A 26,492-nucleotide genomic window follows, 5' to 3' on the forward strand; every position below is an offset into this window, starting at 1 on the left:
TTATACCTATATAAATAATGAAATACGGAACTATGTATGATATCTAGGTAATATTGAATTTGTAGGCTCATTACAATTTGGTTTAGAGTTTTTATTGTGGTATTTAATTTTTTTGTTTCATCCAAAAAAAAATAGCAGACGTTTATACTTAAATTTATAACTTTGTTTACTAACGTAAAAGTTACTCTTTATAATTAATGTTACACTTAATGGATTTCAAGAGTTAATTTAGTTTTATCCATCGTAACATGGTTATATCCATCATCACTGCTGGGCATATATCATCCCTTTTATAATGGTAGTGTCGTCATAATTACTGCCCTTAACTATACGTGTTAGTGACCGCAGTAGATACATAAGTATCCAGATAAGTTCACAGGAAAACGCTGCAGCCCATCTCATGGTATATTTAGTTAACCATGGATTTAATCATTAAATTATTGCTTAGCTTTCGTAGATTACAAAAAATGGGTAGGTAGGTACGTACGTAAATGATACAATCATAAATAAAAATATTAGGTATGAGTTATGACTCGCACTATGGGGCAACGCGCGAAGAGGGTTCCAGTTGCCTTCCTCTGGAGATTCCGGAGTCCTCTACGCAGCGCCGAGGACGGCCACCGCGGGGGGGGTTTTAGTGCGGTAAGAATCCCACATAACCCCGTGTCGCTCCCACGGCATAGGGTACCTTTTGAAGGTTCCCCCTCGTAAACAAAAAAAAAAGGTACGTATGTAAATGATACAATCATAAACAAATACATTAGGTATGACTCGCATTATGTCGTAAGCAACGAATTATAATGTTTTAGTCTCCCTAGAATCCCACATAACTCCGCTGTTAATCAGTTTAAACTGTACGGCATTCGCTTATGCATTTAATTAATGCGTGCATTCTCGTTGTATCAATATTGTGCCAATGATTGCAAGCCGCCGTGCCCTTATCTGCAAGAGCTAAAAATATACCGCGGAAAGATTGGGGAGCGCATACAGCTTAGCATTAAACGATCGTAGATAATGGACCCACATACTATCCTTTACCTCTCATTATCTTATTGTATTTGACTACGTAATTAGTGTCGTGCCCTACATACGTTCTAAACGTGATGTTTCAAACTAACATAAACTGTTTTATTTATGTCGATGTTGCCCTTTATTTCTCATTCAGATTCAGACGGAATTATTTTTTATTACAAACAAAACATATACATATATGTTAGTACGTTTTTTATGACGTTTTTAACGGAAGGTTACAGTGCCATCTATGAAGCGGCACTGAACTACGGTTTACGTAGTTCTGCTACTCGACACTAGATGGCTCTCGATGCAAACATCATTGGCGGTAGACTACTTTCGGATTGTTTTTATTTGTACCGAAACATGTTTATTTTTACCGAAACAAAATATCCTTTCAATTTTTAACAATGATAATAAAATATATTAATGGGGAGTATTTTTAGGTACCATTAAACACTTTTTAATACTGACTGAATATAATAATTTATTAATTTGCAAAACAAGAGTACCTGCCAAATATTTCGTGTATAATTTAGTCGTTGAAAGCGTAATTAGCAGAATTATTTTTGAGTGGATTGCATATTCTCTACGTACTTATTATAATATTGTAAGCTTAATAATATTTTTATAATGTCTACCTAAGTCACGCTTGGTTGTAGCTGTTTAGGCTCGACCTTTTTCTATGCCGACATTACGACAAAATGTTATAATAGGTTTCATACACACTGCTATATTACAGTAAATTTTATTCGTAATAATATTCACGTAATAGTACATTACAATACGAGGACGAAAAATTTTTTTCTGACAAGTGTGAGTTTGCAGGCCGAGCCGCAGGCGAGGACTGCAATCACACGAGTCAGAAAAACATTTTTCGTCCGCGTGTTGTATAAAATTTTATATTACGGGGTCGGAAACTGGGGTTTTTTGCACGCGAAGCGTGCGTAAAACGTCAATTTACGCACGCCGTGATATAAAATATATTGTTACAATGCACTTGTTTGTAATTGCTTGAATACTAATGAAAACTGCTTTAATATACCTAATCGCTATTATCCTTCGCGCTGGCTTACCACTGATTTAGGTATTTTTGACGCGTGTACAATGTACCTACCTACGTGTCGTCATCAATCCATTATTATCACAAAGAAACAAAGAAAGAAAGAAAACATTTATTTCGGTGTACATTCTTTTACAATTAACATATTACTTAATACATATAATACATAAAACAAACAAACAGAAGCATAATATAATATACATGACACAAGAGGTAAGTAAAATAATTACATGGGAGAATGGACACCGAAAAGGGAAAAAGGAAAATACACTCAGCCTGTGTCGCAGGAAACCACGACTGCTGGGTTTCGGTACAGAAAACTGGAGACAAGTCGTCTTTCCGAGTTAAAAGGTCACCGCGTTGGAAAATGCGAATTGGTAGAGCTGACATATCTTTGAGAACTTGCAATTTGTAGTGTAGATAAGGTGCTACTACGTTCTAACTAGGCAACTACGTTCAAATACACGATTGATTTAATGATTTCGCGAGGCATCCCAACTCAGACCTCGTAGACCTCGGGTAGCAATACTTTCTATCTTTTTTATAACATAGGAGTAGCAGACGAGCATGCAGTTCATCTGATGGTAAGTGGGTATTGCCGCCCATGGTCATCTGTAATCAACCCCAGATAGGATAAGGTATTCCCACCTGAGGTCGGCCACAGATGCACTGCTACCCCTGAGGACTAAGCTGGAACGCCTCGGATAAATACCATTCCCTTTACACATCCTTTAAACCAGCGGTGAACACTGCTGTTATTAGCCCGAAAATGTGTGACGGTGGTAGCTCCGGAGTCGTACCACAAAGGATTCTACAGCCTTCAAAACTTGCTAATTGCATAAATAGGACACCAATCCTAATTGCAAATGTCCATTTGCAGCATTCTGTTACCATTTGGGTACATAATCGTTGGCTATTCCAATTTGATATAAAAATCCTATAGATTAATCATTCAGCATTACCACTGAAATAATTTATTCCATAATTTATTCCGCCACTTTGAATTGAATTGAATTGAAATGTAGAAAATAATTTGTGTTAAACATAATTATATTTAATACGTAATTGTTTCTCTGATATATATCTACATTGAGGTTGCTTTAACCAATTATTTTATTATAAAGATATCGTCAAATATACAGGGTGAATTTTTCAAATAGGCCTTCAAGGCCAAATCCGATACTATACGGATTAGCGAAAAATGCTGAAAGGAGTTACGAGGCCGATTTTGATAAAATATAAACTGTATAAAACTCATTAGTTTTTAAAATAAATTCACCCTGTATACTGAACAAATCAAAGATATTTAATTGTATTAGTAGATAGGACATAGGTAGGAAGTATCATATACGAGTTATTACCAATAAGTAGTAAGTCAATGTGAGATGTAGGTATATTAAGTGTCAATCAATCAGAGGAGTTGTTAGACATGTTAGTGTGAAGCGGGATCAGAGTTTTTGTATAAAAATCTTAAAAATACCTACCTAGGTACTAGATATTATAAAGTTGACATTTTCAAGATTTTATATTATATTTGATCTGTTTGAATAAAACTAACACTGACTAATAAAGGCAATTACCTGTGGTTATCATGGAGCATGAAATTTAGCACAGATTTTTACATTTCGTACCTGAGCATTAGAAATGAATTTTAAAACTCATTCATTTCATCCCCTAAGCTTGATGGGACTATTGCTATAATGTTCAATTTCACGATAAAACTGCGAGTAAATATTATTAAAAATTAATTTTAATGTTGCACTTTCTGTAAACAAAGTCGTTTTTAAGGATAGCTTTTGTTAATGTGGATATAATGCTTCTCAGTTATATTCTATATATTACATAAAAGATGTCTTCATGCAAGACATGATTGATTTCAAGACATCATGCAATCATAATAGTTTAATAAATGCGCAAAGCAAATAGTATTGTATACACAGACCCTTATAACGGTGTCCTCGCGGGCAAACGTAGTGATACTAGTCCGGTACGGGGCGAGACCGCGTGCAGATGTAGTACCATGTGATATGTGGGTGTATGGTCCAAGTTATAGAAGTGTGCATTTACATTTTATTATATTTTTGGGCAGAATGCAGTAGTGGCGATATTAACATATACTGAGATAATAATGTTTTATAGCGCATGATCCATATTCCTACCTGAGGTCGGCCACAGATGCGCCGCTACCCCTGAGGACTGGAACGCCTCGGAAAAGTATGTCTCCCTTACAACACCCTTCAAACCGGAACACAGCAGCGCCTAACACTGCTGTTATTAGGTAGAAATAGGTGTGGCGGTGGTGCCGCCGGAGTCGAACCACAAAGGGTTCACCACCCTTAAATCATCATATTTAACAGTTGTATTTTTGTACCATTGTAATTCGTTCTCGTGCACCATCATAATACCACGTTGCGAGATTTTTATCTATATGGGAGTTATTCGATTTTGAAGGAATTATTGCAACGTATGTTTTAATTTCACTGTAGTATTTATTAAAACATATCATCATCAACCCATTACTGTCCCACTGCTGGGCACGGGTCTCCTCTCATAATGAGAAAGATATGCATAAATTATGTTTTTTTTTTTCATTTCAAATACTTCAAATCTTTAATATCTTTAATATTAGGTACCATGGGAATAGCAACAACAATAGTAAATACGCGGCCAGAACAGACTTTCCTCTTTAGATGTTTGAGATTCCTTTGAATTCAAGCAAGTGTCCTCTAAATGACATCGCAATAAATCTATAGTTATTTAAATACTACTTTATAGCGTATAGTAATGTTACTTACATAAACATGGAGTTACTTGCCAAAATTGGGCGCTTCTTCATTGGGACGACACCGGCACGGCACGGTAATTGCGCCACAGATATAATATCTATAGTCGACGCGAATTGCGTACCAAAAGGTATCTCGCCTATCAAAAGGCAGAGCTAAACTGTTATAGATAAAAAATTGTATCAATAAAAGTTTTCCATGAAGCGGGTCGTAAGAGTCATACTTATCCCATGTGGTTCATTTTAAACCTTAGGATTAGCACATCTGTGGCCGACCTCAAGTAGGACTCTTAATTTATCTGGAGTTAATTAAAAAATGACCATAGAACCCAGTCACTTACCATTAGTTGGATTGCACGCTCGTCTGCTGCTTTCCTTACATAAATCATAAAGCTGTTTTTAATTTGTAGGGCAATGTACTTCCTATCGTTCAAGGACTTTGTTAACTTATCGCTTATCGCGTATCACTTGGCACTGACACTTCTTTTACGTTTTCAATATAGGTATACGTGCCTCATTTTTATTTGTATAAAAGTTAGTTGCAGTTAAAATTAACGCCATAAAACAGATTAAATTTTTAACTTAACTGACAAACTTATTTACACAGAGCTCCTTTGAAGTGACCGATAACGTTGCATTTCAATGTTTTCAGTATCACGTAACCTATCTGCAACTGAATCACGGCGTTATCGCTTATCGCTCGTCACCGACACCGCATCTCGAGTGGTTAAAACTAGTAAATATGACTGCTACGCCCGCTACCGCCCGCTCAATATAAATTTATTGTCCACTTGCCTTCGCTATGTGCGCTCGTCTTTTCTGATTCCACACTTACTATACTCCGAAATACATCTCATTTCGTTCTGTCTAAAAAGTTCTTTTCCAACGCGTCAAGTGATTGAAATCTCGCCGCGATTTCGGTCAAAGTGATATAGAATTGCGTGTTCGTTCCAAAACAAAGCTGAAGTGTGCTGATTTGAATGTGAGACAAATAGGGTAACTGTTCGTGATTTGTTGTGAAAAGGATTCCTTTCGATTGTTTTGGTAAGCATTGGTTGATTTATTAACATAAGAATTCAAAGGTACATTTGTTCAAGTACGAGTAGTTGAAACTTACGACTACACTACAAGTGTGATAGAAACGCGTTGTGTTACTTTAAACCCAATTTAAATCATACAGAAAATATATTTTTGTATAAGAGTATTAGGTTATTGTAGGTACGTAAACCCTATCTGCAAAAACATACCTAAAGTTTCTTTGGTTCCTTCTTCTTAAAAGAAAATTTTCAAATCGGCTGTAAGGTATGGGCATTCAAAAATAAATTAAAAAATAATCTACTACTTTGAATATAGTACGATTTATACACAAGAGAATATTATCAGGGTTAAAAGTATTTTAGACTTAAACCCAGAGATAAGACAGACAGGCTACCTGCTGGAAATTGGTATTCGTGGCTTATGGAGAGGTTCTACAATAATATTCAGCACTTATTGTTGCTGTCGCATCGTTTAAAAAGAGCGGTTATTTAGATATCTCACACAGATGAACATAACATATAATATTTGTATAAAATAAATAAATTAAAGTAATTAACTCAAAGCGACATAATTGCCACTATTACTGTGTTATGACGTTTGTTTAAAAATGTATCAGATACTTAGGACATACTTAGGACATAACTAAGACTGCTTTGGACAATCTTTGCTAGGAATACTATAAATATGTGAATTAAAAGCTAGATAAAGATCATGTTAAGATGTTATCTATTTTATCTTTATCATTGGCTATTTTATTCACATATTTTCTCATAACAACGATGTTTATGGAATCGGAATGGCATGAAAATGCTTCAGAAAACAGTGTGTTCTCAATGTCTCATGGATAAAAATGATATGTTTAATATTTTAATAAAACACTACATATAAATGTGAATTAAAAGTTAGATAAACGATCAAGTTTAGATTGTTATCTATGTTATCTTTATCAATGTCTATTTTATTCACATAATTTTCATATAACTTATATTAGGGGAATCAGGAATACCAGAAAATGCTATTGTAAAATTAACTTGTAATGTCACGTCTCATGTATTAACACAATAGTAAGAAACATATGAATTGTAAGCCAAATAAATATAATTTAAATATTGTTATCTTTTTTATCTTTATCATTGTCTATTTCATTCACATATGTTTCTGACATTAGAATGACAAGAAAATACTTTAGAAAGTTATGTATGTCATGTTACATATTGGTGTGAAATCCTGCTATCAACTAGTCTTTCGTAGTCATTATTAATCTTTTGTCAGATTGGAGTCATGATAATGTGATAAATCTATAACTATTACTATATTTCGATATAGATAATATACTAATATGTAGGAGCGTATTGTCCCGCGGCTCGTGTAGATCTATAAAGTTCAGGCACGTCAGCCGAGGTCGGGGTTGGATGGGTGACCGATAGTGGGTAAATTTCAGACACGTCTTCGTGTAAGTCGATTTCTGGTTTATCATTACATAGTTGCGGTAAAATCTTGTCGAATATCTTATTGGTTGTTTAAAAAATATCGCACTGGTTTTTCATGATCATTAGTTGGAACATTGGCATATATTTTAAACGACATGTAATCGACTCCATATAAATCTTATTCAATTTAAAGTCGTCATATATATCCTACAAACAGATATCAAATACGAGTTAACCATTTTTTGAATAACAAAAACATATTTAATATTGATAAATATACAAAATAAGTCAGTTAGTTAAATGGAAGTTTTAAACGAACACTTCACTAAAGTTACCTATTTTAAAACAAACTATTTCTATGCAAATTGATGGTTGAATCATGAATGTTTTGTGATAACAATATAGACGAAAATTAATATAAATTATCTCAATTTATGTGGTTCAGGGCATTGCTGAGTCATTGATGCGCTAGAATTTTCGCAATTAGACTTAATAAGTCAAGTTGATAATTAAATTATATGTGTACTTAGATACTCAACTTTTTAACACAGAAAATCTTTCATTACTTAATATGCTAATGAACGATATCTATGATCGATTAGATTATAAGATTGTTTATCTATTTCTATCCAAATAAATAATTGAAATCTTTTTGCAGTGACGAAATAACAGCCTATTACTTATTACTTATTAAATGCATATAAAAGCATATACAGTATTTGTAACAAAAAATAATATTAAAATTTTTAGTCTTATGTCTGTTTGATCTGGCTGATCTCTGAAACGGCTGAATCGATTAAATAAGGAGTAAATAAGGCTATTTACATTTTAAATAAATCGTTAATTAAATTTAAATCACTTGAAAATTTCCGAGTATTTACGCTTTTAAACACAATTGAAACCGCAAGACAACCTCATATACATGAATATGAATATAAAAAACACGCTTTTATGATAAAATCAACTAAAAAGTTGAAAATAATTTTCAATCTAGGAATCATAGATGGTTAATCATAGATACGCAACTCGTAATGATAAGAATATTAAGTTAGAATTGTAGTACCTTAGAGTTTTTTTTACTAATAAATACCCTATAGAAAATAAAGTTAATATAGAAATCAGATAGGTATTTCAATAGTGTAAAATACGACTGGAATCGAATAAAAAAGTAGGTTATATGAGAAAAGTATACCTAATCCAGCGGTCAATCTGTTGCCTAGGTGTGTTTCTGTAAAAATATACCATAACCGGTTCAATTATAGTGTAGAGCAATACCTAATAAGGTTGTGTAGTTAAACCAAATGTTACGATATAGGTACTCTAGTTCATAAGGTTTTAAAGGTAGGTGGTTCGTTGTGGCGGTACAACTGCAGTTTCTATCTTACGACCATCATTAATAATATGTCCATTTCTTTGCCTAACAAAGATGGCAGTTGGATAATGCCTGCAATGTTAATAGAAATTGTTAAATTCGATCTTTCGAAATCGAATTATACATTTTTTTGCGTACTGAAGATCGAAGTCTGGTTATGTCTGTAATGGTAAAAGGAGTTTTGAAATTCCGACTTTTGATAGGTCAAACATTGGATAGATATGGCGTGTTTAACAAGAGTTTAGCGATGTTATGGCCTTGGTTTGCAATAGTAAGGGTTCCTTATAAGAAACGTTCTAATTTAGTTTCGAAGATAGAAAGTCATGTGTGACTTCATATATCAAGAAGATGGATAGTATACCTATATACTATTACGAGGTACGCGTATATGACCGACTTTATTGCACATATGAAGGTGGGAAAATTATTTATAGTTTGACTTGTGACGCTACACCGTCACATGTCTTTCTGCATAATATGAGTGGTGTTAGCTGCTGTATACTAGTTCGAAGAGTGATATAAAGCAGATATCTATATCCATAGATGAGTAAAATATATAGATTGATCACACCTAACAAGAAAGTGTATCCAGTTTTGAGATTTGAAATAGTTGCGAATATAAAAGTTTCCCACGGCTCCGTTCTAAAATGTCCCTAAAATGTTTGATATACTTAATTATTTATTACGTAAATTACGTAGTATTAGTTATTAATACGTTAATTTTCTCTAAAATATGTTTATTTGTCAAGAATTCAATACATAAATGATAAAATCATCTTTTCTTCAAGGTGGTGAAGTATCTTTCTATTTTACTTATCCAAACCTATATTAATATGCATTTGACAAAATACAGTAACGTTCGACGACATGTAGCTTTTTGTCTCTGTTTGAAATCTCAGTACCTTTACCATGAGTTTTCAAAACATCCCACAATTTTACGTTACGTTTACTCAATCCATTATTCTGTTCCGTTTGGTCAGTAGACTGAGTAAACGTAATAAGTAAGTGCTTAAGCCTTTTTGTCTACCTCACATGTTCGCAAAAAAGAGAGACAAAGCATAAAGCGCCTTTTTGTCAATTTAGATATTTAATGTTACGTTATTGACACTATAGTCCTGATACAATCCGCTAGGGGCGCTGATTGGAAATTGTATGGGCAAATACGTAAATAAATACCAAAACAGTAATATTTGTCAAAACGTAAAAACTCATGGTACTGTTCGTTAAAGTCTATAGGCGGTGGTGGCCACTTAATCAGGTGGATGTATTATTCATTTGCGTAGCATACACGAATTACGCACACCTACACATCCTAATCGTGCCCATTACTAGTACAAATAATCTCGGATAAATCGTTACGTTATTTCATGGTCTTAAACGAATGGCAACATTAAAATGCTAATGTTAATCATTGTATGGTGTAAATATAATTCAATATCATATATGATATAAAAAGTTTGCATTCACAACATTCACAAAATGTACTATGGTGTACATAAGTGCAAGTTTTTAATGCAATGTCTACATTTTTTGTTGATATTGAGTATGAGGTATGCTAGGATTTCTAGCACTAACATTAATATTCACGATTGTATATTACTTAATATTAACACTTACACACTTTACACACAAACTTACAATTCGATTTCTGTTTCGTCTATAAAAAATTAAGTATCTTTTTAAGTTTATATTATAAGCTGATTTACAGGATATATAAACTTTAAAAAAATGGTGTGGTAAGGGAGACATACTTTTCCGAGGCGTTCCAGCTTAGTCCTCAGGGGTAGCGGCGCATCTGTGGCCCACCTCAGGAAGGAATATCTAATCCTATCTGGGGTCGATTACAGTTGTCCATGGGCGGCAGTAGCCACTTACCATCAGGTGGACTGCATGCTCGTCTGCTACTCTCATATTATATTATGTAAAAAATAAAAAGACATGAGAACAATATTTTTTTTAGAAATAGCTGTATCTGTAGGACTTTTGACAAGAACAATCACAGATATTTGTCATCCCGAAAATATCTTAGAATCTTGGTAAAAAAAGGGATCTACTATTTAGGTATTTAATTAAAATAACTAAGTTGAGTTATTATTGGACGCCATTAGACAAATAGTATGCTTTTGCAACATCTTTCTAGAAATTTACTTCTACAAGTATTTATAGAGATGACACAAGAACTAAATAAATAAATAAACATGACTTTAATAACCAATTTATTAATTTTCCAGTTCATTAATTAATCCATGCACGTAGTACGCAGCTATTGGCTAGATTAAATAACCTGTACTTACATTATAATTATCATTTATTATTCAGTTATGTACATAGACACCTATAATCATCATTAGACTAAGTAACAAGTCGTGTTTGAAAACTGAAAGTTTTATTAAAATAATTGAGGAACTGTTCGATCTGTTGCTTACATCAGCCTTCCTTCATCGCACCACTCGCCGAAGGATGAGGTTCCATCCACATCAACTTGACCCATGGCCGTCCTCCACGGTTCGGTTTGCACGGTCCATTTTGCCGCGTACGTGCAAAATGTGGAATGAACTTCTTCCTGAAGTCCTGAGGTATTCCCTCAGGACTATGATATGGGGCTCTTCAAGAGGGGTGTAAAAAGAAACTCTCCTTCAAAGCCGGCGATGCATTGGCGACTTCTCTGATGTTGCAAATTTCCATAGGCGACGGTGACTGCTTTCCATCAAGTAGCCCGTCTGCCTTATCGTTAGGTTAAATATAAAAAAATAAATACAGTGTGGTCTAAACCGTGTAGCCCCGCGGCTTTTGTACAATGTTAAGCAACGCCAGGTACTGGGTAATGGATGGGTTACCGTTAAGTTCCTCTACGCTACGTTCGTGCTTCAATTTTAAGCAATCCGTCCTGATTGTAACCATTGGAGAGTCGTTTAACGTTGTCGGAGGCTTTAGGTTGTTTACACACGGGTTGATCACTAAACTCAATACTTAGGCATACTATATCTACCTGTTATACTTTGATAAACCCTTGTGGGAGGCCTTAAAGACGGCTTGAACAAGTTAGCCAACGGCTACTGTTGCTCATGGATTCCTACTGGAGCTCGGCTATAGATGCGTCGCTACCACTGAGTACTAAGTTGAAACGTCTCGAATTTGTATGTCTCCCTTCAATTTAATTCAGTTTATTTGCAAGAACATAGTGGTGTACATGGGTCTTAAAATTAACATATTTTCTTATGTTCTACCCCGAAATCCGGATCATCCCTTACCAATTCCTTTATCAATATCGACATCTAATGCATTTCTCCTGATCTAATCAGAACTAATTAAAGTAAGGTTTGCCTGATCCACTCAGTGTTGGTAATTACCACTCACGGTATAAATATTGCTAGAAAACTATAATTGAGCATTCAGAAAGTTTCCCATAGCACCAATTAGTACAGTTGGACAATATTTGATTTTTGTTGTAAATTGAAATGAATAGGATATTATTGTGTGGTTGCACGTAACATTGTATAGCTGTATGTACAACTTGTTTCAATAAAAAACGCTTTCAAATATGAAGGCTGTTCTATTCACCTCTCATTATTTGTTTCCTCTTTATAATAAAGGAATAGTACACTAACAGTCCAGCTGATGGTAAGTGGTTACTGCCGCTCATGGACATTTGTAATCAACCCAGATAGGATTGGAAACCTACTTGTGGTCGGCCACAGATGCGCCGCTACCCCTGAGGACTAACCTGAAACGCCTCGGAAAAGTCTGTCTCCCTTACCACACCCTTCAAACCAGAATAAGGCAGCTCTTAACACTGCTGTTATTCGGTAGAAATAGGTGTAGTGGTCGTGCCATGACACGTCCATCAAACTAGAACACAGCAGTTCTTAACATTGCTGTTACTAGAAATAGGTGTAGCGGTCGTGCCGCCGGAGAGGAATCACAAAGGTTTTTACCACTTTGAAGTCTGTAATGCGTGAGCGAGATGCACGTATAAAAGCTGTCATTTTAGATTTTAATCCTTATTGGAACAAGTTATACTGCTTGTAACGTATCACGCGGTTTCAATTACAGTCCACTTGCTAAACGAACTACCGACGCGTTACGCCGTCACTGTTTTTATACTGAAAATAAATTATAATTACCTAGTAAGTTGTAGTGTTTATGTTGACAAACCGCGTGACTGAGCGCAGCGGACAGACGGAGGTTACCGGGTTCGATTCTAAATCAGGGATGATAATTTATTTATTACTAAATGATGAATTTCGATTTATATTCTGGGTTTGGAAGTTAGGAGTTTCATCTTTGTGTGTTAATGGCAAGTTTTAAAGACATTAAAATTAAAAAGAAAACCCTTAACTTTCACCGCACTGATCATGTAAGTATTGGTAGACAACACACACCTTTGAGATTTTTTAAATAATGAAACTCAAGTGTCTAAGTATGCTCACCTACACTGTTATAGCAAGTGATAATTAATTTCTAATACACACATTTCTTTGAAAAATTAAAGTTTCCTTTTGGAATCGAACCCGGATATTTTCAAACTAGTTTCACTTGCCATGTAGCGCTAAGACGTGCGATTAAAAAAACTAATCGAATGCGTGTCCCGTTACGAGTAAAAAACCTACTAACCTACCTAAAAAGCTACTTTACCACAAACAAAAAGTCTCATTGTTTATGGTAGCTATTACAATGTAGGTACAATCGTGGTGGACTTTTTCCACGCTTCGTGTCAGAAACCGTTTAAGAATCGACACCCTGATTTACTCGATCTCATTCTTGGACGACATTTAACGACAGTAACACTTAGGCGTCGGGTCGGAAATTCACGGCAAAATGTCCGAAGAAACGAAAGAAAATAATAAATTATAATAAAAAGAATAAACCCAACTGCTTGAGAATTGTTTGAGTAGTAAAATAATAAAATAAATATGTTTTAAAAATATATTATTTTTTCATTTTTACTAATTATATTATGTTACTTTTACAGTTGAGAGGAAGAAGACATCTCATGATTATGTTAAAATCTGTCGAGCTGTTTGGGCTGTAAATCTATACTTCCATATAGCTTCCAAATATATACTTACATCCATACGCACATATGCTCGAAAGCAATACGCTCTTTCTGACACAATCGAATAAAAAACTGAAGCCGTTTAGCAATAAGTGCTATAAATTATATGTTTTTCACTTTCGTAGTGAAACTTACAGAAAATTATTGAAAAATTATATCACACGAAACGGCATTCATATTTTCTACGTTGCTAAGGACAATCGACCGTCATTGTAGTACCGTTCCATTTTAGCTCTTCTAGTTTTAACGTTTTTGAGTAGGTAGACTTGAAGTCCCTAAGGTGACAGTTCAATGACACCATTCCAGCTTTTTCACATTACCGGTTCCCTTCACGTGCCGTCAGTATCTTTCACCGTGCCGATAACTGGATGACAAGGCTGATTCAAGTCACTTACCATAAACATTTCAATATCTTTTTCAGTAAATGTTAAACGGTTCGATGAAATATTGAATTGGCATAAAAATGTCGAATACAATCACCCTTTTAAGATAAATTGCCAAATTATAACTATTTATTTGCCATTTTATCAATGGTGTTAAGTGTTTTAGTAAAATATCGATATTGGTACGACCTTTTGAAGATTTACATTTTGAGACCAGCCGCATATGTCAGCGCTACTGTTTTATGTATCAGGAAATTTACTGAATTCTCTGTAAAAAATTGCATTGCATATTAAATACTCGTATATACCGCATCGTCTGATTCGGTAGAATTATGTATTCTATTGATAAAAAAATAGCAATAAGTTTTAAATTTTGGTTGAAAAGAAGATAAACGTAAAATCACGCAGTCACGCAGAATCTATTTAAATTGTATGCACACACTAAAGAAAACTAAACAACTATTCTTTTAACTCAATATTCGTCCTAAAGTATTACAAATACGTGATTTAGTTATAAGTATATATTAGTATGTATGTTGGTCTGTAAGGTATATATAATATGGACCTCTGTATTCAATTACACTTTTGTATCTTTGTCTATATTGTCTGAAATAAATGTTTATTATTATTAAATTTAAAATCATTTCTAGGTGGTGTTTGTGTAATATAATAGTCAGGTAACACATAAAACTATAACGTGAATGTGTTTTACCGTGTCTTTACAAAACGCATACAAATATAAAACCCACGCATAAAATAAAACACTACCAAGAAATCTAGATCCAATAGATAAATATTAAGACAAGTATACATTAACTATTTAAACCATGTAAACGGTAGTCATAACTAAGTATAAGCAGTTAATAAGTTTAAACACTTCGTTTAATAGGCTAAGCGTTCAAACTAGACCTTGATAGCATGTGCCAGATACCTAGGTGTTTAATATAATCATGTTTATTTCAGCCCATGGCTGGTGTTCGATATGATATATTGACTTCTTGGAATAGTGAGATGAGTAATCATTTACCTTAAGAGAATATTCGCTTAATGTGCTTTGAATAAATTGAATGGTAAACTTCACCGAGAAACATAGCGGACAATAAATAGCTTTTTACATGAGCTTTTTAAATAGTAGACTTTTAATTTTATTAACTTGCATAGGTAGATTTCAGCGCAATACTACGAAATATAAGACTGTCATAAAGATAAAATCATAAATCGAATAGTTTCATCATACACAAAAAAATACAAAGTCATTTCGCTTTTCCATAATATTAAATAAATATTAAAAGTAATTAAAGTAAATATAAATATCTATTTCACTGCTCTAAGTCATATTCACATGACACATTCATGTTGTATAACTCTATACTTGATCTCACGAGTCACGACTGCTGTTAATCAATATTTCACTATATGACACGCTACATCATACGCATGTCCTCCTCAATTTTTCAAGGCGATTGAGCAGTTAACAATAAATGACAACCACATGATATTTTTAATGGCTTAAAATAAATACTTTTTATTTCGTCATGATTTAAGTCGTTAAGCCCCGCCTAGTGTCATAATGGACAGTAGTGATGATGTAGTGGCTGCGTAAAAAACCCTCATTTAGTTAACCCTTTAACAACTTGCAGCGTAATATTCCGTCGCTTTATATCTTGCTTATAAATACGACAATGGTATTTATACAATATTACACTGACAGTTTAATGTTAAAAGTCTAATATATGCACGAGTATAAATTTAGAAAAGATTATGAGATCACCATATGGATACAATGATATTATATTTATTTAAACTCTACATTAATATCAATAAAAATTATATTTACTTATTGCTCGAGGCATTAACAGAATATTTTTAATAAGCATAAACAACATGCTTATAAAAAATATTCTTAATATTCATAATAATTTACCGTAATTATCTTTAATATCGTGTATTTCCGGTTAGTTTATTATATTGTCGGAAAATAACGTCCTTTCCGTACCGATATTGTCATTATTGACACCTATTACGTATTGATGCTTGCAATTTAAGGGTTAAAATATTCGAATGCCTGGAATCAGCTGCATTAATCAAAAAGTTTTGCCGTCTGTGGTTTCCGTAAATCCAGTTTTTACGTTGCTTTAATTGTCAGTTTGTGATATGAACTATACGTACCTGTTCTTTTACTGGTGGTCGGCAATTACTTCAATGTTACTTAATGTCAAGTCCCAATGATAAATACATATTTTTTATTTGGAGACAAAGCTGCTTGTATTCTTGAAACATGAAACAATATTTTTTCTAGAAAGCAATTATTTATATTCAATAGCAAAAAAACAAATACTTCTACTGTAATAATTTGCAAAACACCAAACGTTTCTAATTAGTATTCTTAACAAACTTATACTTTTAAATTACAAAACACCAGTTCCATATTTAAATTATAGTTATCAACTTCGAGCGGAAAACAAAATCAACGCACGTCACTGTTTTAGCTGTCAATCACTAGTGGAAGTTGAAACCACTTTCTGTTAGTAAGGTCCGTTTATATGCGAGCCGAAAAATTTCTGAATTTACTTTTAAACGCTTTTTTATGAAATGGAGTCGTTCTGTCTATAAGTAAATTGAGACTTAATTCTAAAGTCATCTGTTAAAAATCTAAACGTAAAATATCAAAAAATAGCCTACCACAATTATAAACTGCAGCTTTTAATCATAAGTATCAAAACTATACATTATGTATTAAAAAGATTTAAATGACAATATACTTAACTTTAAATGGAAGTTGACCTCTCTATAAACGTACTTATTTCTTTTTGAAATGGTGTCTTGTAATGTATTTAATTTAACTTACGGGTATTTTGTTATAAAATTGCACTTAATATTATGCGAGTGTATTATTCATATACAAATTTTATCTCTAATTATGTATTTATGTAAGCATAATTATTTCGTAAGATCTAAACTCGTTTACCGTTACAAGAAAATACTCTTGAGAAATAAAAGTATTTCAATGATAAAAAATAGTTACTCTTTTACTTGTGTAAAGGCATCAACCCACATTGGGCTAATGTCAAATCGGGCTGAAGAGAAAAATTGACTAATTAAGAATAAAAAAAAATGTAAATGCACTAGTTAATTAAAAAAATTGGTCCCTTTTATATTAAGGGTATATTATGTATTTTATATTATGTATGTCTCATATTTTAATTTTTATCATGCAATTGCATCGTTATTTTGGTTTGTATTTATCGGCTAATTACTTAAAAATGCAACATTTTTTTTTCAATTCTAGTTGATATATGTTGGCCTAATGTTTTTATTCGCGTATATTATTTCAAACACTGCTGAGAAATGTCAATTTATCAAAATATCTATAGACGAGCTCTTGCCCGCGGCTTCGCTCGCGTTACAAAGTAATATTTTCATCCCCTATTTTATCCCCTTGGGGGTAGAATTGATCAAAATCCTTTCTTAGCGGATGTTCTACGATAGCGATAGCGATAGCGATTCTACGTCATAACATCTACCTGCATGCGAAATTTTAGCCCGATCCCTGTAGTGGGCTGTGCGTTAATAGATCATGTTAGTCAGTCACCTTTGAGTTATATATATTTAGATAAGTGGACTTAGACAAATTTGAAGCTTTTAATCTACATAGTTACTAATTAAAATAAACAATTAATATTTTTTACAACTTTTTATATACATACTCATTGGTAAGCACTTTAAATATCATACAACAATCTCATTACCATTTGGCCTCGAATCTTAATTAAAAATGTTTTAATTCCAATAACTGAATCTGTAATTTAGTCACCGATTTTCGTTATCTATACCGGTTTATTTTTCGGTGCAGTTTGATCACAAACTTGTTGCTATAAATAACTACAAAAATCATACGAAAATAGACTTATAATCCATTTAAAAATACATATATAACCTTTAGTATATTTCTTCTACGATCTGTAAGAATAAATAGTTATGTTAAAAAAAAGGAAAGAGTAAAGCAACAAGTTTATATTAAAAAAGTTTTTAAAAGCAAGTATTATTTGTAACACAAATCAAACAAGCTCAAACATGATGGGGATACGTTGTTTTATTACAGAGTTCTTATGGCTGTCCGGCTATGGCTATGGCTACATGGCTATATGGCTACCCGCTAAATCCATCACCAGACTAGCCGCATATCATAATAATATTGAGTAGCCAATTACCTACATAAGCATGAAAAAGTTCAGCTCAATCGGAAGGGGGTAAAATTTTACTTGCAAGATTTGACCTGAACTTATAAACACACACACATACATACACTGCAAGTTAAATAAACCCTTATAAAACCATTGTTATAAAATTGTTATAAAACCAACCACAACGAACACACGCACACAAATAACTTCGTCTACGGACCTTAAATAGCACTCAGCTCAACGAAATTTTGAATTAACTATTAGTAGGAATAACATTACATATTACACCACCAATCAGCCGACAATTACTTAGGCAATCGCTTTCATTTACGACATAAAAAATGTGTACCTACTAATAACATGTCGTGAATTACTTATTGCTTGCAGATTGCCTACAAGTTGCTTAAGCAATGTCAGTGCTTAAACATTCTAATAGATAACTATCCCATTCCCTACCATTGTTTAATGGTCCTACAGACAGTGCAGACATGCTACTTTTAGTTTCGGCGATTCACGTTTTCGCGATTGCATCGATGTTGCATCGCGTTCAGTTTATGCATCGATGCATCGAGCTTATAAAAATAGCTCTGACTGGCTGTGGCGGTAGATCGTCGGAGGCCTGACACGGAATATAAAGGTAGTAGAACCCATTGTGGTTCGACTCCGGTGGCACCATCGCCACACCTATTTCTGCCTCATAATAGCAGTGTTAAACGCTGTGTTTTGGTTTTAAGGATGTGGTAAGGTTGAAATACGTTTCCGAGGCGTTCCAGCTTAGTCCTCAGGGGGAGCGGCGCATCTGTGGTCGACCTCAGGGAGGAATACCTAATCCTTTCTGGGGCTGATTACAGATATCCATGAGCGGCACTAGCCACTTATCATCAGGTGAAAGCTCGTCTACTACTCCTATATTATAAAAAGAAGTTAAATGAGGCCCCGCATCTAAGAAGTTGATCTTATTTTACATGCTTTAACAAATGTCTACGAGGGAACTTGTAAACATTTATCCCCCCTTTGTCGGCCAGCGGCGACTGGCACTCAAACCTGTGTGGGTTCTAGTGTTTGATTGATCTAGCTTCCGAAAAGTAAGGATCGTCGATCGCTAGTAGCATGTCTGCTGGCACCCTAATATAACCTAATGGTATGTCCAGTATACCAATCAATACACATCGGACTATCACTCAAACTGTCACAATTATTGTTTTGACGTGTTCGGATTGATCTGATTATGAATGCACGCCGTTATGATTTCTATCAGCCAATGCCGTGCTCAACTTCGACAGACCTTTCGTTTAATGAGTCAGCTTTTAAATTGTTTTAAAATTTAAATGCTACTTCAATACGCGCACGAATTTGTAAGCATCGCAGCGGGAGCCATATTCGCCGCACCCGATTTTAATCGTGTTTTCTTGTGTATTGAAGTTGTTGAATCTTGAGCCGTCGAGTCCTCAAACATTGGGACTTAGTTGTTATGTTTTGAGTCGAGTCGGATTTTCGAACCTTTATAATTTATTCAAGTTATTAACTTATGCCTTTTGATTGTATCTGTTATATTGCTGTCATACATATGATTACTTTATTGCAGCAGTGTAGTTTCATTTTACATTTTCGTTTAATTAGGTACAAATATATGAGTTGTCCCAGCTCCAGTTTTAGAAGTGGCAACTGTTCTGTTTGGCTTTAACTGAGGTGATTACATAATTATGTCGACTCCACAATCATTTAACATTATGAGGACTACCCGCTTGGTTGTTTCTATTGTATTAAAATCCCTTGCACGACTTTAAAACATAATAAACTTGGCGTCACACGTTGTAGTAATAGTTATCTAAACGTAGGTCCCTCAATTGGGCGACCCGAATTCCGTCGGCATGTTCTGACCAACTGCCTAATGGACGTCTGCGGAAGACTCTCGTTTGTCGCAAACAATGGAGTTAGTCCTAAGAGATATTTATAAATCTGTGTGTATGCATCGTACCAGAAAAGATGAGAGATTGGATGGAGCGAGAAGATTACATTTCGAAAATATTAAGCTTAGATAAGATGTATATTAATGTATTATGTATATTTTGAAAATTGAATTAACGGCACATACGTTATTTATTATATATGTGTTTTGGTATCAAAATTTGTAGCTCATGAGGTATTAGAAATTGCAGAATAATTCTTCCATTAACGTTGAAGAAAAATATTCAGAAAAGCCACATTAGAATTTTGAAGGTTTTTTTAAAAGTGCCCGCGTCAGTTTAATTCTATAGACGGCTATGACATCTGTAGGATAAATTGAGAAAACCCCAATAGTTTATGAACTAGTTTACGACCAAGGCTTACGTTTATTATTGAGTGCTAATGTAGTGCTAGTAATAATGGAAGGTGAGAGAGCTGTAAATCTATTCACGGCTTAGAAATATAGATTCAGAATAATTACTAACTCAAGATTAACTCTTCCCACAGACTAAATTCTAAGAAACTGCTAAGGAAAATTCATGTTTTAGTGCATTTGCATTAAGCATTAGTTGCAATAATAATTTTAAAATCTCTAATATATAATAGTTATAGGTAATAGGCATTGATATATTTTAAAGAAGGTTAAGGTTTTGGCTGATTTTGACAAGTAATACGAGTACTTATTAATACAAAGACATAAAATTACTTGATTTAGCACAAGCTTACGTTTTAAAATTACACTTATTTACAATTTAAAATAGTCAGTGACAATAATAATTATTTTTGTTATTTACCTAATTAGGTACTGGTTGTAAGAATGCGGGGAGTAAAGATTGGAATCTGTGCTCGATATATTATAACTGTAAATTACTATTTTTAAAGCATGTGTACGTAATAATTCGGACAAATGTGACTTTATTTTCTTGCACAGTGTAAATTCTTGGTAATTTATTATAAAATACTGCTCGGTTATACCTTTTTTGGCTAATAATTAGCGCTAATGACTAAAGGGTGATACAAAAACTCAGTTCTTCGTATTAAGTATGACTTGTTATCGTGGCGTTTCTATACCTACTATCGTACTATCGAAGGTGGTAGAACCCTTTGTGGTTCGACTCCGGCGGCACCACCTCCACACCTATTTCTACGAGTACCTAATAACAGCAGTGTTAGGCGCTGCTGTATTCTGGTTTAAAGGGTGTGGTAAGGGAGACAGACTTTTCCGAGGCGTTCCAGCTTAGTTCTCAGGGGTAGCGGCACATCTGTGGCCGAACTCAGGTAGGAACATATAATCCTATCTGGGGTTGATTACAGATGTCCAAGGGCGGCAGTAGCCATTTACCATCAGGTTGACTGCATGCTCGTCTGTTACTCCTATATTATAAAAAATGCAATACGAAAGAAGATTTGAAATTAAAGCACAATTGCAGCATATAATCAGACAAAAGTAAATATATATAAGTACATAACATTCTTAAGCAGAATGGAATGATAAAATAGCAGCATATATTTAGGTATATTTTTAATAAAAAATAATTATTCAGCAAAAATTAAAAGTAAAATTTAGTAATCAGGTAGATGATTTTATTAATTTTTAAATTAAATGTAAATAATATCCCAGTGTCTCTAACATTATTTTTAGGAGATTTTTTTATATCGTAAGTTCTCATTTTGATCAGATCTTTCGACTACAAAGTACTAGGCGCTACGATATGATATAAGATAGGTAGCTTTTTAAAGTAATATGCAGTTAAGACCACAAATGTAATGTCTCGAACATAGTGAAATTCCTGCCGGATTATCGACCTTAAGTCGTAACTCACAAGGATTCAGGGGTGCGTCTTTAGATAAAACAACCATAACCAACATAATATAATTGTTTAATACCGCCGGCCAATAAAGAGTAATCATTCTTAATTCTAAGTAACGCGATTTCACTGTGTATGTGGTAGAGTAGGTCGGTGTTGTGGTAACGTTGTGAAAAGTCTAACCAGAAACAATTTCCGTTTAATGTAGAAGAAAGAAAGAAACAATGTGCGTTTAATGAAATGTAATGTTATTATGTGATGTAATGTTATAAATAAAATCTAAGAGTATGGTCGTGAATTGAAAATGTTTACCATATTTTAAACTTCTGATTTTGATGCTCATTTATAGGTACGATGTTAGAACAAATTTATTTTCTCTAATTTTTAAGTACGACCCACTGTAGACTCATACAAAATAAATATATTGCATTTCATTTCATTTAAATTCCTATTTGGAAACATTTACATTTAAGTATACAATTTTCATTTTTTTTTAACATTACCTATTGAATTTAATATTATTATTTTTTTATTTAATATGCTTTTATGTACTGTTATCTTGATAATGCGAAACGATTTAAGCCAAAAAGTTTAATTGTCGGTAGAAAATCAATAAGAAAATATTTGCTTAGACTACGACGCGCTTTAAGGGCTTAAACACTAGAGTCCGAGCCTTGCTAAGTAGGTACTTCACTATTATATCTCTATTGGGCTACAACACTATAACGTCTGGCCCGCTACTCGTAAATAACGTAATTGTGTGGAACAATCTTCAAACAGCACTGAATTGGATTTAATTGACGACAGTCTAAAAATAACTCGAGCGCTACTGGGTGTACCTACTCTTGTTATAAATAAAGCAAAGTATCTTATGTATGTGTATACCTTTGTTGCTTGTTATATGACAAGAATGTCGATGAGGACTCACGCTGTGTGACAAATATTGTACTTCAATTTATATCTTTGAACATTCATGTATACGTAAAAATATACCTAGTATTAGGATATAGAATTCTTGGAATAAATCTAATGATATAAGGTAATTTTATATGTAATTGTAGGTATATGCATGCAAACTGAAATGTTTTACTCGTAATAAGGCATCGTTGTCACACAAACATTTAATTAACTTAATATAGTAGTGTTCTGTACCCTTACCATGAGTTTTCAAAAAGTCCCACAATTTGACGTTACGTTTACTCAATCCATTATTCTGTTCCGTTTGCTTAGTAGATTTTTTTTTTTTTTTTTTTTTGGCGCCCTGATGTAGGTGGAAAAAGGGCTGACCCTCTACGGAGAGGGAGGAGCAAAAAATGCGTCCAAGCACTTACAGGCCGCGACGGCCGGTGCCTGCGTCGTGTGGGGCTGACTGAAAGGTCCTCCTGAAGGGAGGACCATCCCACTAAAAACTCCTTTAAGGCATTCGTCCAAGGGGACCGTACAGCCGACATCGGATAGCGACCTCTCGTTTGCGGAGCGAGAGGCGCTAGCGGCGCTCCCTAGAGAGCTACCGCTGGATAGATGACACTGAAGGTGTCAACGTATCATGAATAAGATTAGAATCGTCGGGAAGACGATTCTCTATGGAGAGTTGTACGCCCCTGTGGGCGGCCAGAAGATTCTCCACATCGGTGGAGAGTTTGTTAGGAGCGTCGGTCAAGATATTTCTTGGCCGACGGCAATTGTAACGGGTAGGAAGAGGGGCAGCATAGTCCGCTGCGCCCTTGATTAAGGGGTTGGAATGGTTTTCTGAGCGGTCAAAGAACGCTTCAGAGAATTGTCTGAGGACTTGTTGTATTGGAGCGAGCTCCAGGTCGCGGTGGAGGTCAGCGTTTCTGACATACCAGGGGGCATTAAGTGCCCGACGACAAAAGAGATTTTGTATGACCTGGAGTTTGACTAGGATGGTGGGATTCGCGTGAGCGAAGACTGGAGAGGCGTATGTTAACACCGGTCGAATGCAAACCTTATACAGCGTTCGCTTATTCCTGGCTGACAACTTGCTGTGTCTGCCAATCATGGCGTTGAGGCGGCTCATGTAAGAGCGGGCGGTATGGGTGACCTTAGAGACGTGGGGTCTAAAGGTGAGGCCCGGGTCAAGGGTAACTCCTAGGTATTTTACTGTGGGCCTCCATGGAATGGGGGCCCCAAGTAATTTGACGGAGGGCAGGTTGTTTAAACGCCTGCGTTTGTGGTCGAAGCGCATTGCGGAGCTTTTCTCCGCATTGACTTCGATGCGCCATTTCCTAAACCAATCTCCTAACTCGTTGACCGAGCGTTGGAGTTTGGCGAGGACAGATGACTCCTTTTGCCCTTGGATGTAAAGGGCGGTGTCATCGGCGAAGAGTGAGAGCTGCACCCCATTTTTGGGGATAGGAATATCGTTGGAGTACGATATGAATAATGTAGGAGCGAGCACTGAGCCTTGAGGGACTCCGGCTGTTACGGGGCGTGGGGGAGAGAGGATACCTTCGTGCCTGTAGCGGAAGGTTCTGTCCTGAAGGTAGGAAGCCACGATGCGGACTAGGCGATCAGGAAGACCAGAATGGTATAGCTTGTATACCAGTCCTCCATGCCAGACTTTGTCAAAAGCCTTGGCGACGTCGAAGAAGACTGCTAGTGTCTTGTTACGTCTTGGATAAAACCCGCTTGTGATGTACTCGACAATGCGGTGGACTTGTTGGGGGCACGAGTGCTGGAGGCGAAAGCCAAATTGGTGAGGAATGATGAGTGGGGGAGCATCTATTGGGAAGAGGTGCCCTCTTATGTGAACGAGGATCACCCGTTCGAAAACCTTGCCCATTGCATTGAGGAGGCTAATGGGGCGGTGGTTGGAGGGAATATGTTTCGGTTTCCCAGGCTTGGGAATACCGATAACTGTTGCTGTCTTCCAGGCTGTTGGAAAGAAGCTGAGATCGAGGCAGGCGTTGAAGATAATGACCAGAAGGGTCAGTGCCTGCTCGGGGAAGTGTTTGAGCGCCAGGTTGGAGATACCATCCGGACCTGGGGCTTTACGAGGTTTCAAACCGCGGATGACGGTCCGGACCTCGTCTGTAGTGATTTTAATGGGAGCAGAGGTGACAGGGAGAGAGATCTTTTTAAGGACCTCCTCCTCCACCTTGTGAATGTGGATAGGGTCGCACGGTTGAGTGCTGGGGGAGCACTGCTTAGTAGACTGAGTAAACGTAACAATAAGTAGGCGCTCAAGTCGTTTCGTCTACCTCACATGTTCGCAAAAAAGAGAGACAAAACATAAAGCGCTGTTTTGTCAATTTAGACATTTAATGTTACGTTCTGATACAATCGGCTAGGGGCGCTTATTAGGAATTATATGAGCAAATACGTAAATAAATACTAAAACAGTTATATTTGTCAAAACGTAAAAACTCGTGGTAAGGGTACTGGTTGGCAGTAGTATATTGTAGTGTATGTTTATATGCGGCTATGTAGTATGACCACTTAACAATATCATGGTTGTTTACTTATGTTACATAACGCATTTAATTGTTCTATAAATCATTATAAAATAATATTAAGTAGCAGTTGTTTCTATTTATAAAAAGAAACAATTATTTAACAAATAATTTTAATATATAATTTAACATGTTTCACATGTTATGTTGAAATACTTTAACACGTTAAAACTGGTACTGAAAATTCAGATATTTCACCCCAAATTTTCACAAACAAAAACCTAACAGTAACGGGTTTTCCACGATAAGAACCAGTTATAAATACAAATAACTGGTAACCTATAAAAAGCTCTTTACCTAACAGCAGGAAAATGTTTATAAATAATAGAATTAAATGATATATGTTAATAGCTCATAAATAACACAGAAATAGTAACGTAATATGTATTTTATATGTAGGTATTGTATTTAATTTTGCATGCGTAACATGCATAAATGATTGAAATGTTATTGTTGTACAAAAGAACATAAGTGTGTTATTAGTTTTATTGTTCTGCAAAAAGCATAGAATGAAAAATATATCTTTATATATATATATATATATATATATATATATATATATATATATCTTATGTGCGTGTGTATGTCACTGAACTCCTTCTAAACGACTGGACTGATTTTGATGAAATTTGTTGTGTGTGTTCAAGGGGACTTGAGAATGGTTTAGATTCACAATTTAGTCCGTGGGAAAAGATTTTTTAATTAATTTTAATTCGTAATTAGTTGTTGATTTTGAATGTTTCACACTGAATTCTTCGCTACCATCGCAGTTTCAAATATTATATCTATTTTTCAAACCCGTAAGTGATAAGGGTTGTTCACCCTTAACATTTTTTTTATTTATATGGCAATACAACGTTTGCCGGGTCATCTAGTTTTTTTATATTTCTTGGTTAAAAATTTAGTCGAGCCGCTGAGTATGGAATCTAAATTGGGTTGCCTCGA

General features: G+C 34.8%; 1 protein-coding gene across 2 annotated transcripts in view; it reads left to right on the plus strand.

Moving 5' to 3' along the window:
• for (cGMP-dependent protein kinase for) overlaps positions 1-26,492 on the plus strand; it is a 170,288-nt gene that overhangs the window by 25,172 nt on the left and 118,624 nt on the right. The window contains exon 1 of one of the 2 annotated variants that reach the window (XM_073088854.1): positions 5,683-5,900. The exons of the other annotated variant lie outside the window; for it this stretch is intronic. The gene's annotated coding sequence lies outside the window, so the exon portion shown is untranslated. Of the gene's footprint in view, positions 1-5,682; positions 5,901-26,492 lie in introns of those variants that run through there. 2 annotated transcript variants of the gene reach the window in all.

Source organism: Epargyreus clarus, unplaced genomic scaffold (assembly GCF_041222505.1).
Source record: "Epargyreus clarus isolate Ecla_fem2 unplaced genomic scaffold, WU_Ecla_fem_2.2 ptg000027l, whole genome shotgun sequence".
NCBI lineage: Eukaryota > Metazoa > Arthropoda > Insecta > Lepidoptera > Hesperiidae > Epargyreus > Epargyreus clarus.